At 36.1% G+C, this 25492-nt stretch overlaps 1 long non-coding RNA gene across 1 annotated transcript in view; it reads left to right on the top strand.

Annotated features, from left to right (window-relative positions):
- LOC135329515 (uncharacterized) overlaps positions 1–25492 on the top strand; it is a 212186-nt gene that overhangs the window by 99277 nt on the left and 87417 nt on the right. The window contains exon 3 of the long non-coding RNA XR_010390949.1: positions 2628–2717. This is a non-coding gene — a long non-coding RNA (uncharacterized LOC135329515). The remainder of the gene's footprint in view (positions 1–2627; positions 2718–25492) is intronic.

Genomic DNA, 25492 nt, shown 5'->3' with positions numbered 1-25492 from the left:
TGGCATTCTCTGGGTGTGTTCATAGGGGCTCAGGAGAGACCCAGAGAGAGAAATTATGTAAAGGTTATTAAAGAAATGACTTGCAGCTCAGGAAGCTGCTGAACTGAAAATGGTCGGAGGCTGAGAGTGCATGAAGGGGAAGGATCATACATGCCTGGGTTGGGCTTACATTCATCACAAGACCTTCCTTTGTGGCCATTTCCAGGAAAGGACAGTGAGCAGGATGGACCTTTGCTCTGAGTCCCTAGAGCTGTCCTTTTGTTTGCATGTGTGATAATGGGAAGTAGAAGGAAGATGGGAATGGTTGTAACAGTATTTATTAAATACACTTGTCGGAGACATGTTTAGCTAATGGATTTTAAACTGCTTCAGGTGCTTATTTGTGGGTGATTATTAGCGAAGGGCTCTCCAGAGAGCGCGCTGCAGTAGCTGCTCAGGCCGTAGTGTAAGGGCATGGAGGTCACTGCTGCTGGCATCAAGGAAGCCTTGCCGGAGCTGCTGCCTGGGAGATACGTGGGCGGAGGAGGGAGAGGGGCTGCTGCAGGGTATGCTGCCGCACAGGAGGCAGCCTTTGCCCCCGGTAATGTGCATATTAGCTCTTGCAAAGGGGAGGTTTTGTGTCAGGACTGCTGGCTTTAGAGTAAGGAGTGTGGTCTGATAGAGGGGTAATTAATGAACCCGGACAAACCCCTCTGTTGAATCAAAGGGCTGTAACTATCAGAAATATATCTGACCAAAATCCTGTGTTTTAAGACTGAAAAAACTGTGTTGCAATAACTGACCAAAAGACAATAATTTATGAGTTTCCCTAGCAGCTGAGAAACAAAAGTATTTTGGCTCTCAGAGACTTCTCCCCCCGGCTCCTCGCATCTTCCCATAGCATAAGTAATGTAAATTTTATTATTTCTCTACTAGCAGTGTAGCTATTTCAGAGTCTTGTCTGCCTGTTGCCAGTACTATGTGCTTCGGAATAAGTGTACTGAGTTGTATGGAAATAGCACTAATGGAAGTCCTTTGTAGTCGGTGAGTTGTTAGCTTACATCTTTTGGCAGGCAATTTATATTACTATAAATGTTTGTAATTCATTCCATCGTGATTGTTTTCTACCTAGTTTACTTACACATTTACTTTTTTCTACATGGTCTTACACAGGCTTATATGACAATTAGTTCCACGGATAAATTGATATAAGATGAAATGCAAAAAGATATATATTTTTGTTTTGACATTTAACTCATCATTATTTAATATCTTCTTGGTCTTGGACTGAGAAAAAAGCAGAAGTACCCAAACTGCCTTTTTGATGGCATTTCTTTTTCCAAGGCCACTGTGATTTGTTCCTTGCCATATGTATTCTCCTTTCTGCTTTCCTTGGTGTTCTTTTTTTTTTTTTTTTTTTTTTTTGGCTGTTACCTGTCCTTTTAAAACACAGCATAATTTACAGAGAATTAAATATGAAAAACAAAACAAAGATGCTTTTCATCAATCAACAAACAAAAAGCTCCCTTGACCAATGTGTTTGAGATCAGACAGACATAATTCCTGAAACACAAATAAGCTTTAGCTTTTTAGTTTGCTTTTCTACAGGTAACAGTTATGTTTAGCAAGGGAAACTATGGCCTTAGTATTTAGTATTTGAAATAATAATGTGGGGTTTTTTTAAGGATCGTACTATCTGTAAAAAATGAAAAATCTAACCATGAAGAGATTAAATCCACTCATTTATAACTTTTGTCACGTTAACAGACTGGAATGTAAGTCAGTTGGCTTAAGCAAATATAATGTAGCATTCCTTTCAAATATCTCTGCTGTAAATACTCTATTATTTGTCATTTTAAAAGCAGATATTTAACCTTTACAGTGTCTGCAAAGGACACATATGATTTAAATATATTTTATATTCAAAATGGCATGTGTTATAAAGGAAATCTTGTGGGGGAAAAAGCTGGTTGTTCAGCTGTGTCCATATATATATTTTTAACATAATATGAGCAGTGTACTGATTTCTAACTGGGATTTGAGCCTGCAAGCAAGGAGAACTTTTCATCCCAGAAGTATTCATCCCAAACATACCTTACTCACTCAAGATTATCTGACTCCATCAGTTCTTAAAACTACTCCTTTGCCTCTTCCAAATTTCAATAAATCCAGCAAAGGTCTTGTTTGGACTCCAGCTGCCACAGTCGGTAGGGTCTCTGTCCCGATCACCATTTACCATAAGAGCTTTCTCTGATATGCCTACATGAATGAAATGCATCTTTCAAACTGTATCAAAACAGTTTCAAGAGTACAGGAATTTGAGAGGAGAATGTTTGGCCATGGATTTAACAAAGCTAGTAGGTTAGTTTCAGTTATTTTTTGGGGGACAGATGGAAGACTTTAGTAGCTGATGTGAACCTGTACCTTTCTTTGGCACATTAAGGGAATACTGGAATTCAGCAAGAAGGGATTGGTATGAAGATGCTCATTTGATGCATAAAGAATTTTAATAAGGAGACTCTGGTGGTCATGAATAGAAAACCCATGGAAAGATCTCAGAAAGCCTGCAAACAAACAAAACTATTTTGTTGTTGTTGTTTATGCAGTACCTAACAGACTGATGATGCATTGTTGTTTTTTTTCTCCAGGACCATACTGTTTTTCCGTGATGCTGAGGCCTTCTGGAGTAGTCCACCATCTGCAAGACTGCTAACAGATCAACTGCTTTTGAAGCCCAGGTAATGCACTGGGAAAGTTATCATGCTGCTCTAGGGTTCTCAAAAGTCTCAATCCCTCTGCTTCTTTAGGGCAAAGCTCCTTAATGAAATCACAATATTTGGATGGCATAGTCCCCAGGATATGTAAACATCCTGCCTAAACAGCTGTTAAATAATTGTCAGTGTTTATTCAGACTCTCAGTCAGGGAGAGGTAGATTTAAACACACTTTATGATGGGATCTCCATAGAGAACAAATTTAATCCTTCCTGCTATGGATGTGGTTCAGAGCTGCAGCACTCTCTTCTGAAGTCACTGATCTGTGCTGAGACAGTGGTTTCTACCCTTTTGCACCCTACTTTGTTCAGAACTTTTATGTTAATTTTGGATTTAGATGATTGTTAGGCATATTTAGAGAATTCCATGAAACTGTCTGTGTGCTTTTAAGAGAAAGTGTAATCAAATCTGAATTCTCAGCACAGCGATCACTAAATAAGCCTGTTTAAAGAAGTTGGCACCCAAAATTGTATGAAAGAGTTTGCACTTGTTCAAATGCCATGACACAGCATGTAATATAGATATTTGCTGTATTACATCTGTACAATTCTATGCTGCTAGATGCCTAAGGTTAGGCCTGATGCTGCACATAGACTGTAATTTATTTTCAGACAGAAAGATGTTCCAAGTACTAGAGCATGAAGTTAGGAACAATATATGCATCCACTAAAAGAAAATTAGGTTTTAGATATGTTTTGTGTGTTTAGATCTTCACAGCTTTTGGCTTTCAAACAATGTACTTTACATTAAGGTTTTGCAAAGTGAAATTAAGTAGCATGGGGAGGAGGAAGGAGACCATTCCCTGGCTATTGCGACTGTGGGAGGCAGTGCCAGTTGGTATAAAAATTAAAGTTAGTTTATACTTTGCTGCACATGTGAAGTTTCCATGAAGAGTTAAATGAATACAGTAAGATAGGACATGCTCTACATCTTAAATGCCAAGAAGCATAAGGGTAAATATAGTATGAAAATTGTTAGTGGATATATGATCTAAATATATGCAGTGTGATTGCTCTCTTCTAAATAGTAGCTGTCTTAGTACTTTGCACTGTGGCATCATGACAGCATGAGGCCTGATGTGATATAAATGATGCCAGTCTATGCACTGTTGGCATGAGCATCTGTCTCCTTGGCAGACTCCAAAGGCAGTTCCTGGCAGCTTTGGAGCTGCCTCTAGGTCTATCATATGGTTGGGCTTCTGACTTTTCCTCTTTAGCTAAAGTCCACTCCATCTGGAAACTATTTAATTCTCTTCCACCTTTGATTCTGGACAAACATGTATGGTAACATTGTACCTTCTGAACTGAGGACTCTGAAATTATTTAGATAAGCCAAGCCGCCATGCTTATTAGTGTTACACTTTTGTGGAGATCTGAAATGAACTGTGGTTGTTATATACTAGAACTGAAATCTGAAAAAGAATGAGATTAAAAAACACTATTTCATATAAAACTAACAAGGAAATTACAATAAAATTTCCTGGTTTGATTTGGGGGGGCGTGGGCATTGGGGAGAGGGAGGAGGGGAGGGAGAAAGAGTACAGCCAGTGCAGTACCTACAGTATGACAGTGGTGTTTTACCTTTCAATGCTGGCAAGGCTGCCAGCAAAGAAAATCTTAGATGTATAGTCAGTGTAAAAGAGCGGGAGGGAAAAGGGTAAAACCAGTCACAGTGGGTCTGATAGGCTTCTGCATTCACCTAGAAGGATGGTATAGGCTAAGACATAGGACAGCCCTGAGATTCGTCTAAGTTATACAAAGATTTGATTCAGTTATGGACATTCAGGGAACAAAGCAGATGATGTTGGGGGTTGAATAATGTGGGCCATGATTTCTTTTTCACCACTTCCTACAAATCTTACTTTCAATTTTTTAAATAAATGTCTGAACATGAGCACGCGGTGTATCTGAAGGAAGAACAAACCCAATTAGCACCAACACACTGATGATTCAGTCCATGCCCTGTTAGATAAGCGCAATCTGAGCTTTAAAAGTTCTAACATAGATCAGGGTCTTATTGTACCAGACACCACAAAATGAAATTGCGCTCTTTCCTGCTTCTTGGACTAATTCCGTTGGTCTAAGGACCAAGCATGACTAGTTTCTAGTCACACTTGTGGCACTTGGCTTTCTAGAGAGAGAGAGTCACACCCACGAAAGCTTTCTAAAGAGATTAAGAAACTGTCAAAATAAAATGGTTATTCTTTTTTGATTAGGTCCTTTTCCTTCTTTCATGATCCCATATTGCTGTTAAAACAAGGTTGTTACCCACAGTATCTGTGTAACATCAACTGTCTAGCACAAGAAAATGGGAAAGCTCATTAAAAGTATAATGTTTGAGTAGTCAGTGTTAATGAAATGCATCATCTTTGATCAGAGGTACTCCCCCCCCCCAAAAAAAAAGCATTGGGAAACATAGAAAATAGGGGTGGGAAGAAACAAAGCTTCTCTGTACTGCAAGCAGAAAGCTTGTTCACTCATCCTTTGGATCCCAGCTCACTTCTTTGGGTCTCTGTGACATCTGGCTGACTTGCTTTGGTTTCTCTTCACTCTTCCTTTCACACCAGGAGAGGGCTGTACATGCTGCTCCATCCTGCGATGCCAATTACAGCAATGGGATAATGACACTGACTCCCTTCCAATGCTGGCTAGGCTTATAGCTGATTAGACAGATGGGCAAAAAGATGGGAGAGACTTGACTGTAACTTTGAGGACTGTGATCTGAAAAGGCAGAAACCTGTCTTTGCTTCTTGCATAAGTATAGGATCAACTTTCACATGCTCTTTATGGTAGAATCAGATCTTAATCAAAATCCCAGTTACTGATACTTTACCTGTCTAATCTGTCCCATTTCTTCTATCTGTGAAGATGGCTTGTGCAGACAAAGGCACAGTGCTCTCGTGAGCTACCATATTGATAAGCCCAACCTATAGGTCTTCATGTTGTCCTGCCGAGTAGAAACAATGAGTCTGAATGTTTGTGTGTTAATTTTCTCAGAGCAGCTTGGAACTTGTTTGGTTCCATCAGCCTTTGAGGACCATTCAAATAGGTCCAGGCAATCAGTGAACCTTGACATTAATTTGTCTGCCAAAGTCACCAGTTGAATAAGAGATGGTAATGCTTTGCTATATGTTTCTATATCTGAGCATTCACCTGAAAAGATAGCAAGTCTGAAAAGCTTCTTTTAAAGAGAGCAGTGCTAGATGTCAGGTTGCCACACAAAATACTGTTTCCTCTCCTCTGGTTCATATCTAGAAGGTGAGCTTCTGGGACAGGGAGAACTGAAGAAAGATACCAATTTGTGGGTTGTCATTTGACAGACAAAAATAGATGCAAAATGAATGTTGTTGCAGACATAAAAATCAGCAAAAAATTAAAATGGTTAGAAACAGAGAGAAGCAGGTGACTCACTGTGAAATAAAAGAAACCATTAAGGATAGCATTGAAATTCTAGCTTATTTCTGAGTCTTTCCTTGATTTACTGTGGAGCTTTCAGACCTCTGCTGATTCCTCTTCTAAATCACTGCTAATAATCTTGAGATTTGGTAGTGAAATCTTTTTTCTTTTTCCGCATTGATTTCAGCATCTTTCTTACTTGTAAATGTAGCTGCCGGATTATATAACGGCCAGAGCATGCAACTCCTACACAAATTCCCAACAGAAACAGGATTAACTGAGGAGGCAAATACTTTACCAGTCAATGTCTTTGCAGACTGAAAATTGGCAAAGGTACAGCAAAAAGACATAGTCAGTCATTCCATATACTGCTGTCTTGTCTCTGTATTGTGAGAAATGGTCAGAGAACTGGAATTGCTATAAAGCTATCATATAAATTAACTGCCATTTGTAGACAATGAAAGATCAGAAGACATATTGTTACAAAGCAGTGCGCACGTACCCTTTAAAATACAAAGTTGGCCTGTTTTATGAAAAAACAGGCATTTAAGAAGGGAAAAATATTTCAAAGAACCTAACAGATATTGTCAGAATACTGATGCCTCTCTTGTACGCTCACCCTGGGAATCCTTTGGTGTAGATCTGTCACTTTTTTCTTGATAGATGTATTTTGTTTTAGGCATGTTCTGGTAATAGATGCTCTAAGTGCAGCCTACTGCACAGCACCAAGGGCCATCTCAGAATAATAGAAAGTTTAGAGTGTGAATCCATCCATCACAAAGAAAGACTAGCTAAAATGTGTGAATCAAATGAATGTCTGTGTATGACTCAAAAACTGATAGCAATTTCATTTCTTATGTGCTTAAAAGGAGATTTGGATAACTTTCACTCTAACTTCACCAAAACAGCCGTAGCCTTTAAACTTCATACCACTAAAGCCAGAGGAATGAAAGAAAAAGGGACTTTTTTTGTACTTCATGGGTTGATTTATGTTTGATTTGGGATGAGACTTTCCTTTTTTCTATATAACAGCAGTATGAACTATGCAAGCAGGTTTTTTGCTCTATGAAAAATAGGCCTTTTCTGTGCTAAGGGGATAAGTCAATTTGTGCTATTTGGAATAGGACAGAGGGAGAAAAGTGCCTTGAGATATAAAGATTTAGTATTCTTCAGCATATGCCACCGGTCATTTCTATCCAACAACTAAGAAATGTTAATGGAGCATGCTCTCCAGTTTATATTTATTTGTCAGTATTCATCTTTTGCCATTTTGCTGGTGTACAGAACTACCTAACTCAGAATGTTCAAAACGTTGCATTTGTTATGGCATGGTTCAAGTATGTTGCGATGTACTCTTTCTAAGATTTAACTCCATGAAATTGCTATCACATTAGAAGGAATGGCACATTTCGGTTCTTAATTATGATAATTTTCCCAAAACAGATGAGGAAGGTGCTGCATTCCTTCTATGTGGGGATATTTTTCCTTTTAAGGTGGCCTGATAGAGCAAGTAAGGCATATTTCAAAACAATTAGAATTTCTTAAGTATGGTTACACATCTAGTAGCACACATCTAATTAGTGCAGAGAGACATTTCCATAGAAATGTCAATAGAAAACATTATGTAGAATACATTTAAACTAAATGTTAGACAAGAGGACATATTTTTTTTTTCTCTGGCAAGCTGAAGCCACTCTGCAGGAAGCTTGTGCAGTACCAGAACAGTGAGGTATTGTAAGCAAGATACATTTTCTCATAAACTGTCTTCTGATCTGTTCCTTAGAATAAGAACTTCATCATGGATGACTTTCAAGCTATATGATTTGCCATTTCAAAATCTAATTATTTTATAATTTAATATTTCTATTTTAAAAGTCCCAAAGGAGCCAAAAATTACCTAGTCCTGGCCCTACAGATCTCACACTGTATATTAAAACCATATGAAATAAGTAGAAAGGGGTCACTCAGGGCAGGGTTACAGGAAGGACACAGCACAAGGACAGAAAACTTCTTGGATTTGTATGTTTTAGGTTTTTGAATTATTTTCTTGTGCTTTGAAAACAGGAGAATTTTAGAAAAAATAATTTGCAATATACTACTTTTTTTTTATGGAAAATCAGTTTCTGTTTTAAAAGGGAAGATACCACAACAGACACTGTTGCAATTTCTTAAGTATTTCTGATACTTTGCAGTACCTGCAATTCCTAAACTATTTCTGATAGTTTCAAGTACCTTATGTTTACAGTCTAAAGGCATATAAAGAGAGGGATATAAAATAAAACAAAATAAAGATATATAATTCTAGCTATTTTGTGTTGTTTCGATCAAGAATATTACCAAACACTATTTAGATAACTGAATTGATAGCTCTCTTGGCATCAGTAGACATGTCCATAAATAAAGAAAAGGAGAGAGAGAGTTATGACATTTATATGACAAGCCCTATGAGATGTTTGGGAATGAGGATTATTATTATTATTATTACAAAAATGATGACCATGGCAGATATACTGCATTAGGTAGGCTTTATATTGGAATGTTTTGGGGTCAGGGGCTCAGGTCTCCTGTGTAGCAGGCATGATCTGTTTTAGTGATTCTTTCTTTCTTTATACTAGATGCTAGTGGAAGCTGTCCCTAGTCTGAGTTCAGGATATGAACAAGTTTGTTCTGTGAACTTGCCTGTGCTAACCTTTTTGATAAAAGGTCTCTCCTCTTGCACTGATGGAGAGGCAGTGTGAGAATAAAATATCTTTTCTTGGGCAATGAAATTGTTAAGCTTAACACAGGTTTTTCTTTGGCAAACTTGCTAATGATCTATTTTGAACACATTTAGAAAAAGCAGCTTCCCAGTGGGAAGCATTTGTAGTAGGAGCCAGAGATTTCTAATTTTGCAAAGTGTTTGATGAGGAAGAGCAGCATTTATGAGGAAAGATTAAAAAAAAAAACCAACAACCTTAATGTTGCCTCTTAGATGCTTAGATAAACAGCAAAGATTCTACTAAGTGAATGTTTCCTTTCGGATGTAGATAATATGCAGTTTTGCTTTCTGGGTTCATAGAGATTATGTTACTTGTACAGGACTGTGCAGCCCAGTCTATGCTAGAGATAGGATTAGAATTCATGAGTTTTGGATCCCACAATATGCTGCAGTCACTGAGAGCAGGATTGCACAATAGGGCCAATAATGAGCCCTGCACTCAGTACAAAACGCATGGCTTGGGCAATGCCTGTTGTGCTTCTCCTAACTACTGCTTTCTTTTGACATGATTTTGATTTCCCTTGAATTAGCAGTCTTTATTCATATTAATTTCTCTAATTATTGTTCTAAGTTCTTTTAGAAGATAGATCAAAGATGGAAGAGCCTTAGGAATAAAATATATATGCATCTTTGGAACTTTGTTTCTTTAGATTTAAGATAAGTGAATGTCAGACTCATGCCTGACCAGGGCTGTGCTCTAGAAGGTAGAGGAGACACATAAGTGAGGAAGAAATAATCGAAAACTGTGGAATTTGAAGTGAGATGAAGACTATATATACTAACATGTAAGAAGAATTGTATACAGAATGTATGGCAGTGAAACTTCTGTTAAGAGAAAGAAGAAAATATTATGACAGATTCTGCAGGGGAGATGTTACAGTACAGTTTACTGAATGAATTTTCTCTGTAAAAAAACCTGCATAATGTCTCTAAAAACAAATCCTTCACCAGCTAGATAGCCTGCACAACACTCACGGTCCATAGGTGACTAAATGCCCTGCAAATTCCCTGTCCACCAAGGACACTGATTTATGGGAAGCTTTGACTGAGACCCCAGTCACTGTTCTCTCTCTAGCCCACATATCATCTCGTGTCACCTTAAGCAATGAGCCTACTACTGAGCCTGCAGAGAGAGATTAGGAGGGCGAGCTAGGAAAGGTCCTCAGGAGATGATGAGCCCTCTGTGCTCCTTTTAAAGCACCACGGTTTTGACTGTGGAACATATTTAACAAGGAGAAGGTCAGTTTTTCTTTTCTATGTATTCTCTAGATACATCTCCATTAAAATAAGACACTGAAGATATTTTTCCAAGTAAAATCATGCTCCAAAATTATCAGCCTAGCCTTAAAAATACCATTCTACATCACCAGTTAGTATCTCTAATATTAAACTGATTTCCTCCGTTATAGGAAGAATAATGATTGGTGGCTATTTTTGATGTCGTAGGTTTCTGAACTATGAATTCCTAATTAATATGTGAAAGGATAATAGTTATAATTATAGGAGCCAGAATACTTACCTGACTTATGATGGAACATGAAAAAAGACCTACACACATTCACATCATCTATATGAGCAAAGTTTACCTTATCTTTGTAGAGCAGAGAGGTCTGGTCAGGTCATACACTATCCTAACAAAACTGTCTTTGCCTAAAAGCCTGATGTCAATATAATGGATTAGGACAGTTGTGTCAAATTCAATTACTCATCATGGTCAGATGCAGTTTGCTTGATTGCTGTAAGACCAGTAGGGAACAGAAACATGATATGATAATGAAAAGAATTTTTGATATTTTGAAATCACCAAAAGATTATTTTGCAGCTAGTTGGCACAGGGACCTATTAGTAGTATAGTAGCCAACTTGAGACCTTTCTTTTAGTAACTGTACATTTTTGAAAAAGAAAAATAGACTACGTTAAGGCAAATTGTGTGTTAGCAAGAAAGGCTAAACGTTTGCTGAGCTAGGAATAGGCTGGATTTGATTTCAATTGCAGGTTTTTTTTCTTTCCTTCCTGAGAAAGAATCCTGACTGCTTTGTGGCAGGGAGGTGTGTTCTTCCTTTTGTAGGTGTAGGATTTTTCTGCAACTCTAGAATTACATTGGCAACAGGTATTTGGGATTGCAAACAAAGAAACAATGATTTTATCACAGAAAATAGGAAAGGTCAATGAAAAGCAATCCACTTATTCCCACTGTACCAGGACCATTAAGGGGCAATGGTCAGGTAAGATAAGGATATCAATATGTCCTGTTCGTGTTATGCTGAGAAGAGAAAGAAGTGGATTGGGAGAATAAAAATAGAGTCTCCCAAACTTTACACTTAAGTCTGTGATCTGCTATCAGATTTTGACTTAGTAGAAGCTTTTGGTTGCTGTACATTCATTATGTCATTTCTTTGATTGCAAGAATTATTTAAACTGTAAACTCTTGTTGCTTGCATGGCATTGGATTTCAGCCAGTTAGAAATTAGGACTTCTGAAATGAAGATTTTTGGAAAAGTGAGCAAGTCTCTCTCTGTTTCTAAACTGACAGCTGTTATGTTACTGAAATATTGCTGGTTTACACAAGCTGCAGTATTTGGGCTAGAACTAGCAACCAAGAGGCCATAACTGATGTGACTTCCAGCTACTTTAATTTCCTCTCGACTCTGAGAAGGCAAAGGTCTTCATGGCTACTGGTGAAATATATATGTCTCTGGGAATTAAGGTATGCTGTTCAGTCTTACTTTGACTATTTCCAAGAACTCTGGAGTCCTGAATGCTTTGGGCCCATTCCTGACACATATTGCATATTGTTACATATTCCATCCTCCTTTACTCACTGAAAGACAACCATCTTCCCTAACACTGATGCCAAACTGATCAACCCTTGAGCAGAATCAGGGCTCTTAAATATTCTTCTTGTTTCATTAAAATGATCATTAGGCACTCTCTTTTTTGATTTAGAGGTTCAAATCCTATTAGCGTTTATATATCCTGGCATTGCATAGCATAGAAAGTAGAAATGAGATGACCTGAGAAAGAATAGTGAGAATACAAGACAAGAAATGCCAAGATAATGTAGAGAGTCAAGGTCAAGGAGACATTATTGTGTGAACTAGAGATGTTTTGAAGCGTGAAAGGAATAGATGGAGGAAGAGTGGAAGGAAGAGGTGGTAGAAATAGCTGGTAGATGACATCATTTTGTCTTCCAGGGATTAGTGGGCTCTTGAGATGAATAGTAGTTAAAAAGAAGATATCTATTCAAAAATAGCTGAAAGCCTTTACACTTTCCCAAACAAAGAGTTAATTGCTTTGTGAGAAATGCAGTCTGTAAGTCTATACATATTATTGTTGGGGAATACGTTTTACATGAGTAATCATTTACAAACAAAAGAGAGTTTCAAGGGAATCAAAAGATTATGTGGGTTCAGACTCAATTCAAGGCATAGTTTTAGTCAAAAATGAAGGAAGAAGGAAATTGAAAACATACTGTGAAATCAGTTGTGGTTTTAGTTTGGTATTACTAAAGTGTTTCACTTCAATGTATTTTAAAATAAACTTGTTGACTTTTTGGTGTAAAGTAATATTTTTGTTTTAAGGTTTAACATAAAGAACAAAAATTGAATATACTGTATTTCTTGTTTTAGGTCAGACAAGAATTTTTGGGTTGGCCCTAAAATTAGGTTGTATAAGTTTTGGTTTTTTTCGGAGAGGTAAGATCTTCTGTCTGGAAGTACTGGGAAACACTTTAATCCTGTCTTTGTGCTGGACATTTAAACTTGATAGAAAATGAATCTTCTTTAGAGCAGTACAAGCTGGTCATACATCACTGCAAATTCTTCTGTTTTCTCAATTATTATAGCTTGTGATATCAGTTCCACACATGCTGAGAATAAAGACAGCATTTTCTACTATGATTTGCAATTTATTCTCCGTAAGCTCTCATAATTGTTCGTATGGTTCTATTAAGTCATGTCTGATGCATCATTATATATGAGAAACCACAGCAGAGGAAGAAATCCAGAAATTCTGCTCTTGTTTTCATTTCAACTTAAAACACAAATGAAACAAAATACAGAAAAATTGAACATTTTAGAAAACAACAGACATATGACCAAGGAACTGGGTATTTGTGGTGCCCCACTCACAGAACCTCACACCACAAAAGGGATGGATGTTTCAATAGCGAGCCACTGCTTTGTCCAAAAAGGAATCAATCGCTTTGACTTAACACCTTTAAATTCCACTGAGAACCGCCAGTCGGGATTAGACCTCAACCAGTTTTATTCAGTGTGCGTGAAACATGAAATGTTAAGTTTTCAGAAGTTTGGACTTATCAAAATATTCTTGCTTTTTGAGTATTTCTCCTTCCTCTCTTAGCCTTCTTTTCAATTGGTCTTTAGTTTTCAGCTCGAAAGTGCTGAACTGATCTGTCTGCCTATTGATTTCTCTTCTGAGTACCTGGCCCTGGTTAGAATCACTCCTTGTTCCATTAACCAATTCAGTTACGCTTTTGGTGTTGGAGTTGTGAGACCTTCCTTAAGAACCAGTTACCCCAACTTTCTCTTCCAGTGCCTGATCTTACCTTCAGGACTTCCTTTAGTACAGAACAGTAAATGTAAATCTGATCATTCATGTGCTGAGAGATGACATCATTCATTGTTTTATATTTTGTATCTGGAAGGTCTTTTATCTGCTAGTATTATTTAGTGATTTTAAAGAATAAAAATGTAAATGTAGGGATGTTACATGAAGTATAAGTATCCTTAATAAGGTGATGAAAAAATGCTCTAGGAGAAAGGGCAATGTAAAGTAGTCACCTGAGGACAAGACTTGGAAAATCACACTCAATTCTGGCAAGATAAATGAGGATTTCTTAGAATTTATTGATCTGAACACTTCTGAAAAGCAAATACTTGCTTTGGTTCAAAAAAAAATCAAATGAGTTTAAAAAATATATTGTAAACACACACAGAACTGTGAGAAAGCTGCAGACTCCAAGAAATCACTTATTTTTTCTAAGTATTTATAGTGAGCTGCCCCCCCCCCCCCCCCCGGAATGTCTGAACCCATGGCACACACCTAAGAGCATTGAGCAGGTATCATTTGCTACAGTTCTTAAAGATATTTTGATGGTGTATTCTGGTGGTAAAGGTGCTGTTTCTTCTAGTCAGATCTGATTACTTGCTATAGCAGTCTTTTTCTCACAAATATTACTTCCAGGGGTTTCCTTCTGGAAGGGACAGGCACAATTTACCTGAGAACTCGTGGCAAATGAAAGGAGTTTGATCTGTGTCCTACGTTTAACTTGGATATTTGTCTTTAAAAAGAGAAAGTCACTGTCCGGTGTGTTTTGAATTAAAGTCTTGATAAATTCTTTCATTCTTACCTTGGCTTCTTCGTAAGTAGCAAGAAGCAGTAAGGAGAAATCTTTGTTTCTTCCAGCCTTTTTTTGGATCTCTTTTGCAGCTTCAGGTTTTCCTTGAAAGTAATAATAAGAAAAAGGAAACAAACAAACATACCATTGGAATTAAATTCAGGAGAAAATAGTACAAAACATATGCTCTCTTACAAATGCACAAATTCAGAATAAACAAAAAAATGGAATGATAAATATGTCAATTCTGATAGAAGAAATGAAATGAGATATTCTCATATTAAGCAATTAAACAAATATTTTCACCACTGTGGTCTTATGGAAAAGTATCTATAAAAAATATTTTAATATTTTAGGAAAGATACAGAAAAACAAAAATGCTAAAGCATTAGGACTGTATTAAAATTTTTGCTTCAACAACATCCATTTTCCTTCAACTAAGGCAAGCTTTTTTATGGAATAAGTAAAAATCACTCCTTATTCTCTTCCTTTGTCCAATTTTGACAGTAGTAGTGGTGTTCTTCTAATGGAAAAATAAGAGAAAGACTGTTCTTTTTTTTTGTTTAATTTCAGCCCTTTTCCTGCCAAGATAAATGTATACAAAGACTGAGAGAAAAGAACAAAGTAGACAAAAGTAGGGTTTTTTCAGGTATTGACTCCTACCTGCTAAATCCACTACTGTAGATAGACAGGTGCAACACACTGTCTTTTCAGGCTTAGAGATCTGAAAAATTTGTTGAAGAACTGAACTGTTTACAGTAATACTCTTTATTGCCTTTTTGGTAAGTGGTTCACAGAGGTCTTGTGAGAGTTGGCCTGCTAAGCCATTAACAAATTACACTGGGAAAAGGGAAAAGTAGAAAATCACAGAAGAAAAGAAATGGGGTAACGAAAGGAGACTTGAGGAATAAGGTGTAAAAAATAGCAAAAGGCTTCTTTCATCCGTTGTATAGAACTCAGACTAAGACAGTGTAGTTAGCAATGTTGTCTGTGCAATATTTCTTTACTTCAGTGAAAATATCTCTAAATGTGATAAATGCAGCAGTAGATTCCAGAATCCTAAAATGACTCTATAGCTTGCTCATTCGTTCTTTTCCTCTTAAACCCCAGACAGTGATGAGGGGCAGAAGAATATCTTCTTGGTAGTATGTATTTATGACTCACACATTTGGGTCCATTGAAATCCAGCTTCTCATTCCTAACCCTTACCAGATGTAATTTTAAATTGTCCAATGGCCAAACAGATCGATTTGGATAAGTTATCTGGGGCAACTTAAAATACAGCCTTACACTAAAAAAAAAAAAAAAAGAAAAAAAGTGTGCGAAGCAGGCAATGTTTAACTGGGAACAGAAGTCATTAGCCTTTTTCCAAGTCAATTAAAATTTCCCCTAAGATGATCATAATATATCCATAAGTCTGATGTATGGATGCTGCTAAGACTAAGTATAAAGAACAGTTTCTATTTGTTTGTAAAATTTCTAGGTATTTAATATTTTTTTTCCAAATCTTATTACACAGAAATGTATATACAATAAAATTAATTTTCTAATATTACAAATATTTTAAATAAAGGTATGCAAAATTTCATCTATATGCATAAATGCATATTTTAGCTAAGCTGAAAAGTGTTACAGAGATATATTGGCTGGGCAGAATGGCTGCTTTTACAAAATCCATTATATAAATATGATAGAAAGATCTTATTTTCATTCCAAAGCAGAAGGAAAACACAAACAAACATCCAAACTTTAAATGCTGTCATGAAACAAGAGTGTAAGAGCCAACGGGGGAGGCGGGAGCATTAATCTCCCTATCAGTTTTCTATAAACAGAGTGGTAATTTTTGCTTGGAAATTAATTGCAAAGTAAAGTAAGGATGATTCCCAAAGTGCAAATTTAAACTCCTGTTGCTACCAATGGAGAATCTGCTGCGAGTAAGAACTTCAGCTAGATCCCACACTTGGGCTGCGCAGCTCTGCTGTGCAAAACCGTTCAGCCAAAATCCTACAGAATCTCTACGGCACGCTTTGGAAACAGTGGTGGAGCGTGCGTCAAAGTGTATATGATAAAAACTACTTTGTTTGAAATTCTGTGATCATAAAAAATGAATGGATTTTGGACAGGAAAGGCAAACAGTCAAGTAATTTGTATCATCTTTGCGATATGTATGGTACAGCTTCTAATGTTTCTAATGTGTCACAGATGGTCTGGTTGGGCAGAAGGACTGCCAAAAGTGAATGTATGAAATTTATCTCTTTTTCACCATATCTCACCATCTGTTGCCAGCTCATTGCGTCTGTTACTAATAACAAATAATAATAATTGCAATAATTTAATTAATATGTTCCTGCTTCATTTGAAAGCATTTTTATTGGGTTTTCTGGTTTAGTCTCCTTTTTTTTGTGTGTGTCTGTTAAAATAAAAAAAGATTTAACCCTTTTTAACCTTTAGCCCTGGATTACCAAGCATACAAGTTAAATGTGTGCCTCGTCTTAATGTTTAGATATAAGCTCTAATTAAGTATCTTTGCTAGGAAGTCACTGGACTCACTGAGGCTGAGGTATGGATTTTAGAGTTTTGCTGGATTTGGATTATAATCAGCCTAATCATCAGGTTAATATTAGGTAAAGCCTGCTGCATGAAGACGACGATCTCTAACTAGCAATGTCATTGTTCTATTATTGTTCTCTTGGAGAAAGAATTATATGCAGCTTGGGAAAGAGAAAATTCTCTTTCCGTTTATTCTCTTTCCACGATATGTATCTCCAGTCTTCCTTTTTGCTTTCTCCTTTTCTTTGGTTCTTCCCACAAATATGTATTTCTCATTCATTTCTATTGTATATGTTATGCCTTTTCAGTGTTTTCTGATTATTAATTTTCTTAACTACTCAGCTTCTATTTGCAAATCATTGCTCAGAAATTTCTTATGCCATAATTTTCTATCAGTGCTACAAGTTTTCAGGCACCTAAAATAATTTATTATGGGATTATAACTCGAATTTTAACATCTTTTTCTTGTAAGTTTGTTTTCAAAATTAATAAGGTATTACAGTATTTATAATAGGATGAAGGGTTCTAATAGTAACCACAAATGCTTTTCTTCATAATACGTTTGTTTTCTTCCTGTATGTTACCCCAATCATTTGCCCCAAAGATATTTATTTTCTTATTTTATTTACTTTTACACTAGAGCTTTGTTTTTCCTATGTGGTGCTTTATGTCTAGTTGCTTCCTCTGATGTAGCTAAGTCAAACTTTAAAGCAGGCAAACTCGCTGGACGAGGTTGAGAGACACGCAGCATGGCTTAGTCTAACTGCTGTTTTCCCCCTCTTACTCTAGTCTACACCTCGCTGTCCCATTTTGTGCAGAAGTTGGGGGGGGGGGTGGGGAAACAGCAGCCCCTCTACTTCCTAAGTATGCACAAACCGCCACTTAATCATATGGTAGACTATGCCAATTACTTTTGCTGCTGTTTTACTCCTTTGTGAGGGCATACAGGAAAGCTTAGGGAATGCCTTTGAATTCTATTTTAGTGTTTTTTAAACAGGCACAGTATGTTACTGTGATATCCATTTTTAGCATATAAACATTGTTTACTTTTTGCATATATTGAAAAGTAGTCTGATTTATGTTATGTGAAAGAAACTGGCAAGTGATTGTTCTTTGATATTGCCATCTGCTCCTCTCTTTTATAAATATTTACAGCTAGGAATCATAATTCTGTAGAACTTTCTTATCAGAACACAGAAATTATTAATTCTGTAGTATATCCAGTGCGGTTTACTATACCATAATCAAACTCGTCTGTTTCAGGGTAAGATGAAGGAAATGGTGAAGTTATTTATCAGGTAGCATATTTAAACAGAAAGTTTCCCTTGCTTCTCACCTCTCCTTCCCCACCCCGGCCCCCAATTTAGCTCCTAATTTGTGAAGTGACTTGCAGGTTTACATGCTGTCAGATAGATTTGGGTGGAAGTTCTTGGCATCAGAATGATCAGTAGGAGTTCTGATTTGGGATTTAGGAGTCCCCGAAGAAAGCTTTCCCCAAATTTTCTTTTTAACCTTCATTACATCTTCCATCAGTATAAATGCTCCCTTTTAAAAATTCACCTAAATTATGGCCTAGATACCCTGTAGCAGTGGATTCTGCACGTTAATTATGCATTACCTCCATAAAACAACCCCCACAAAAAGGTTAAGTGTCTTAGGTATCTGGCATTGTTTTTTTGTCCTTTTTTGATAGTCTACAAAGTTTTGAAGCAACTGCTTCAAAACCTGAAAACAGTACTATAGAAAAATAGATAGATATAGAAAAAATATAGATAAATATAAAAATAAAAAATATAAAAAATATAGAAAAATAAGATGGGAAAAGGGCATTAGCCAGCAAGTTCAACAATTCTTGTTTTTTCTTTTGTAACAATGCGTTTTTATGAATTTTTATGACTGTGTTTATAAGGGTAGTAAATCTTACCCACTTTTTTCTGAAAATGACGTTTATTTTCTATGAATGTAAGGTGATATTTTGCAATACATTGCCAATAAGCACCTTCAAACCTTAGTCAATTTTGTTAAGTTTGATATGCTTAAATTTAGTTATTGTGACAAATCAAATTATTAACCTCTTTGTCTTTGAGAGTAGGCGTCTTTGAAAAAAAAAAGTTTTGTGAGTTTTCATAATATGCTTCTCAGTTTAATTAATATCATACGCTTTTTGCATGAATGTTCATTTCTGTATAGACCAAGTTCTAAGCCCTAAGCCTTTCTACTTTATAAGATCTTTCATGGCAACAAATGATTCACTGATCACATAGAATATGAACTAAATGTATGCATCAAAATATTGCTCAGATAATTACTAGAAAATAAAATATTGTAGTGCCATCATGAACACTCAATATACCTACATGAAATCTCACTCTTACATGACACTGGAAGAGACTTTTTTAATCAATTATTTATCTCCCTATTCTATAATGTCAAATTAAGTTTGATCATGACTTCCTATTATGTATTATTTCTGGAAAATGAAATATGAATTTTATTTTGCCAGCAAAACAACAGGAAACAACATAGCTTTTTTGTAGCGACAGTATTACATACAGGATGTAAAGACTCAACAGCATAAATTTGGAGGAAAAACGATGAAAGAATGATCAGCATATATTGATAGGTATCTTCCTACTTACTTAATTCATCTCTGGATCATTCGCATCTGAGTACCGTGCTGAAGAGTCTAGGATGTTCAGGATGCCCTGAAGAAGGAATTACTATTTTTTCCCCAAAAGCAGGGCACAGGGGAAGATTGGCTTTTCCTGTCTTTTGCCTTTGGAAGGTGTAAATTCAGATACCCAAATTCTCCAGAGTTCACATAAAACTCATTGTATTTGGAGAAGTCTCGGGGATTTCCAAAAAGATTTTTGAAAAATGATTTTTGGAAAGGGAAGAAAAAAGGTGATTCTTGATTTATATAGGAAAATTCTAAGCATCTATACAGTGTAAACTTAAGCTAATAGCTGAGTAAACCTGGCATTAAATTATTGAGCCTTTAAAAAGAATAACGTCTCTAAGAAATATGTTGCAATTAAATAATGAAGGTCTAGGAGAGAGTTGGCAAGTACCTTCTGAAGGGAAGCTCTTTCTGGAGCTCCACTGAGAGTTGAACACTCAAACTTTCATAGACATTTCTGTTTTCTCTGTATGCATGATAGCTGAGGAGCCCTTAAGTTATGTCTGTGCACATACAGTCCTGAACACTGCACTAGTATGATTCTATACTATAAATATATACCATAGGATACTATATATGCTATTAGAAGAAAAGATACTGCATTAAAGAAAAAAGTCTTGTAAAATATATTTCTTGTATCACCATTCGCTTAGATTTTAGTAATACTAGTCACATAATCCTTCTTTTTGTCCTCTGAGCCAGCCGAATTTTCATCTGTATGTGATCATAAGAACTGCATGGAGGGGCCCATCAGAGCTGAGGAGCAACATGAATAGGATGTCATTTTCTGTGGCACTTGCGTAATCTGTAATAACAGAGCAGTCTAATAACCTGCATGTCTTGGTGACAGTTCACTCAGCTGAGAATGCGGGTTTTTGCTGTTAGCCAGGAGCTGATTTATTGACAGAACTCTGAGACCTTGTCTTAGACTTAGGGGTATGCTGAATTATAGCCAGCTGGGCTGGTGATTGAGAAGAGCTAAGTCAAAGTCCACAGAATCTGTCTTAATTATGGATTTTACTGATACACGAATGTAGTGAGAAAATCCTACTTTCTGTCAAACTGTTTCAATATTTTCAATATTAGCTTTATTTTCTCCCTTAAATGTTAATAAAGACATTGTAATTTGATTCCAAATCTTGATGGCAATACCAAACACTCAGTCCAATCACAGGCTGAAGTCCTATCTTCTTACAGAGGAAGCTGTAAGATTCTTTTTGTGTATGTTTGTTAGAGTGGTATAGTGTCCAGTCAGGAGAAGTGAATAGAAATATTATTGAATAAGACTTTTTGAAAGTTTGAGACTGTAACACAATATAATTCTTAGTAATATTTACTTGACATAACATTTTTAAGCCAAGAAAAAGTATCAAAGAGCAGACTATGACATATAAATGTAAATATAACTTAATAGAGCTACCAACCCCCCCGAAACATAGCAGTCTTCTGGCAGTTTGAACTCTTGTGGAGATGTCTGAAAACCTGATTATTTTCTCTGTAGTTTTGTGCAGATTGTTGCCTTTGAACCTCTTCATTTCTGGTTTGTTTCATTGACATCGTTGAATAATTTCCTGCATTCTGAGCACTGTGCTTGTTCTCAAAGTCCAAGTGCTCTGCTCTGCTCTGTCTCCTTGCTTCACTGAGGACCACGTCTTGAGCAGCTCCGTGCCTGGCGGGCTGAACTCTCATGTCTGAATTCTGGCGTCCTCAGGCTCAGGAGATGCGGAAGTCAGATTATGTTTATATCTTTGTCACTTTACCTGTGCTCAACTTTTTTTTTCTTATCCCATCTTATTTGGCTGTTTTAATAGCTGGGCTATTTTCTTCCCCTTTTCCTTTTTCTCTCCAGAGAAATGTATTGCGGATTATCAGCTCTTCTCAATTTTAACTGTACAGTGCTTTCATCTGTTTCTTGTTACAAATATGAATACATCCTTTGTCTTCATAAAGTAAGGTATTTAGTTTGTCATTGTCATGAGACAACGCCCTGCATAAAAGTATTCTGCTAATGTTAGAACTACCAAAATTGTAGCAGAGTTTTAGCACTACTAATACCACATTTTTGAAAACTTTTTACTTGATGTTGAGTAGACTAGCCAGCAAATACTATTGAGTAACTGATTTTTCATTGTGTAATAATAATGTTCCTGAGTATCAAGCTGAAGTTTAATCCGGAGGTATATGTTAATTTTGGAATGCTCTTTGGGGTAACAGTTTTGCGTTATTTCAGCTGAATCTTTGTAACCTATCTGAATGTTAGGTGTCTAACTGAGTCAGTCATCTGGGCTTCCTCGCTAGACAGGGTGAGACTGACTTACCTCCTATAGGGTCTTCATCTTACCTGACCGAGACAGAAGGTGCTTTTCTCTCTCCTTGGACACTGATATCATGACCAACTTAGAATGGACATTTTTAGATACCTACAGTGAGATGACCTGATTCTTAACCACTGTCCCCCATTTTAAATTAAATATATTCAGCTGTGTAAAATGTGGAGTCCTCGCCATCTTGCCCACAAGGGTACTCAATTTATTCAGGTAGTTTTGTGTACTACCCTTCTGCTACTGTTCGAGAGGTTCTTGTTGGAGGCAGTGTCCTGTAGTTGTAAAGTATAGCAACTCAATGTAAAAGTTTGGGGAGCTGTCAAGGGGGAGAGCCCCATGAAAAAGCACAGTTTTTCATGTAGTTCAACAAAAAGAAATAAACAATGAATCAAAAGTGTTTCAGTATAAGTAGATTTGCTGGTGAAGCTGAATAAATTGATTTTGCCATTCAGCTTTTCCTAGGATTTTTAGTAATGCTCATGGCCATCGTTCAAGTTCAAACCTGTGCATGTACATACACTCTTTACCATTGAAATTTTCTCGAACTATTGTAAGAAAGGGAATACTGACTCAGGGAGAATGTACAAAATGTATAGTGCTATGTCAGCTTCCCATACCTGTTTCATATTGAAGTAATCAATCAGTTTTCAGTTCATAATTCTGTTCTTTACCTGATAAATATCAGTCACAATCAAATAGCTCTGTCTCAGGTAGATTCTTTTCCTACAGTTTCATTATTCTTATTTTAGATGTCATTGCCTTTTTATCCTATTTAAATTTGCTCCCTGAAAATATATTTTTAAAGGACTTGGAAGCAAAACAAATACTAAACCCATTCTGCTTAAATCTATGACGATGATATTTATTGCTCTAATGGTAATACCGGATTTCATTTGGCGCACTTCTCTTTATGCCAAGTCAGGGCAAAACACTATCTTGTTACATGGCAAGCTATTCTGGTCTTTTTCTTCCTAATGTACCTAAATCCTGAAAAAAAAGCAGTTGCTGGACTTTGCATATCAGAAAACTTAATAGGAAATTCCAAGGACAGATACAGTGCAGATCTTGCACTTCCATACTTTTTAACCTGTCTCATAGCAGAAAAATTAACAAATTCTTATTTTGTATTAGAGGCTCTATTTTTCATTTCTTACTTTGGTCCTGGTTTAAATACTTAATATTTAAATAGCTATTAACCATTTAACTTTAACTATTAATTATGCCTCCTTGAAATTACACGTTTAAAATGAATTGTTATTTTGTTTTGTTTTAATAAAAGTTGAACATTTGCTTTCTTTGTTCTTGAGGTACACTTTGACTGCCATGCCAATTTTGCAGTTACATTGAAATACTCTTCATATATGTAATGTTTGATTTCTCACATTTCAAAAACTCTCTGAACTGTCTCATTGTTTATTTGATCTTGAGCAACAAAACCCAACTAAAATATCTTTGAAGTTTTACAGATCATCTTAATACTTCTCACTTCTACCTGAGGAAGCACTGCCTTGTAGAATGTCCTTTTCCTTCCAGGAAGGATCTGAGTGGATAACATACATATGCACCTTTAAACTGATTAATATTTAGACAGAGAATATAGTTTATAACCCCTTCTTTAAAGGAACAAACAATTTGTTTAGTGCTTCTTGAAGTAATACTGTTTCTACTATCAGATAAAATTCCCTCAATCTGTTACGTACAAAGAGGCCAAGGCTGACTTTTGTGTGTGTGTGTTGCTGAGAGTATAATTTTTTATCTTCACTTTAGGTTTCTTGGATCTAAGTGACCTAATGGCTGAGGCAAATGTTTGCAGAAACAAAATTTCACCAAGAATAATTTCCATCATTAAGAAACTGGGTTGTGAGTAAATCATTGCTAAAAATTTGACCCTAAACATGCACTTTTAAACAATGATAAGGGAACAAAAAAAAAAAATTATTTTGCTGATATCTGTAACATAGCCATTCCTATATTTTATTTTAAAATACATTCTACTGACACGAGCAAAGTGCAGTGGATGGCAGCTGAATCTTTTTCATGCAGAGTTGTGAATAATATAATGATTTTCACCTACTCTCATAGCTATTGATAGCCTTCAGTTGTATTTCCTTACTGAATTGACGACAATTTTGCACTCTACTCCCCTCTAACTTTTGCTTGCCTCTAGCATTCTCCTTTTCCGTGTATCCCGTATTTTCTATAGGTAGAAGAAGGACTGGTCCTTGAAATGAAAGGCTGCCCAGTAATGTTTGAATTGGCACTCATGCATTTGCTGGTCCTTTTTCCTCTTTCCTTTTAGTAATTTATGTAGGTTTTGATTTTAATTCTTTTTGACTTCATGAGACATTTGTCTTTTAAAGGAAGAAATGTATAAGAACACAGAGAAACAGTGTAAAGAGATGAGGTATAGTACATCTTTCTGTAAGCAGGTGTATTGTTTTAATAATCAAAGTCTGCAATGTATAAAATATGAATTTAAACATCCCATTTGAGAAAAGGATTGAGAATCATATATTATTTTAATTGTTTTTTTCCAGCTTTTGGCTGTTTTGTACGTGACTTGCTCTATCTGGATTTAATTATACTGTTTATTAGAAATACAAATATGCAAAGTATTTTCAACCTAAATAGGTCAGCATTTGAAAAGTGGCAACAGTAGGCTTAAAATGTATCAACAGCTTTGATTTCTAGGGATGCCTTCTCACCTTCATGGAAATTTGTGACTAAATGTACTAATAAATTTCAGAGAAGCAAATGTGACAATATTTCACATCTTTTTCTCGCGTAAAAACAATATTCAAAAAAAGCATTATTTTATGTCTAGCAGGGGTCCTGGGCCTGGAATCATCTATGTAAAGTGGTAGTTCTGAAAGTTATTTTAATAAGTTTAAAAAAAAAATAGATGATTGGAAGGGTAAATTGGTGGAATTTAGCCAGAAAATATATATATCAATGCATGTAAATAAATGTCATCTCCCCCATGCTGGTGTGCAAAGGTACAATTGCACAATTTGCATGATGAAGAAAGAATTGAGGCTGCTACTGAGAGGCTGTAACAAAGGTAAGGGAAACATATCCAAACTAGAACAATGCTAAAAAAGTTTGAATAACAAAAAAAAAACAAAAAAACAAAAAAAAACCCTTATTGTATTCTATATGGAAAAAAGTTATTAAAATGGTAGTAATTATTAAAAAATACAGCTAATATACCATCACTAAGATGAAGTATTATTAAGTAAAAAGGAGATGATTCTAACTTTATTCTGTGGGTATGTTTGGATTTCTTTAGGTAATCATCTACTTATCTGCCCCCTAAAAGTTAACAGATTTTGTGAATGCCCTGATTGCTAATCAACACTTTTTCATACTCCTAACTTTCAAACATAGGAGTCGCATACAGCACTGGACCTTCAGTCTGTTAGGCATTCTTTGGTAAGATCCAATCCCTGGTAAAAGACGTAACAAAAGCATTATTAGTGAAAGGTTGGCTTTATATCCCTTCAGTTTCTGTACCTTCTAAGAATTTTCATTTTCTTTTGTTCTTTGTTGTTTTGTTTTGCTTTACAGACCCTTTACAGACCTAATGTACACCTGCTATTAAAAATTTAAATTCTGTTACTCTTTATGAATCCGTCCCAAGCCTAGAATGGATCCAAGCTTATTTTCTAAGTATA

Source organism: Dromaius novaehollandiae, chromosome 11 (assembly GCF_036370855.1).
Source record: "Dromaius novaehollandiae isolate bDroNov1 chromosome 11, bDroNov1.hap1, whole genome shotgun sequence".
Lineage (NCBI taxonomy): Eukaryota > Metazoa > Chordata > Aves > Casuariiformes > Dromaiidae > Dromaius > Dromaius novaehollandiae.
Note: the sequence above shows the minus strand (reverse complement) of the source record. Positions and strands in the feature narration are given on the sequence as shown.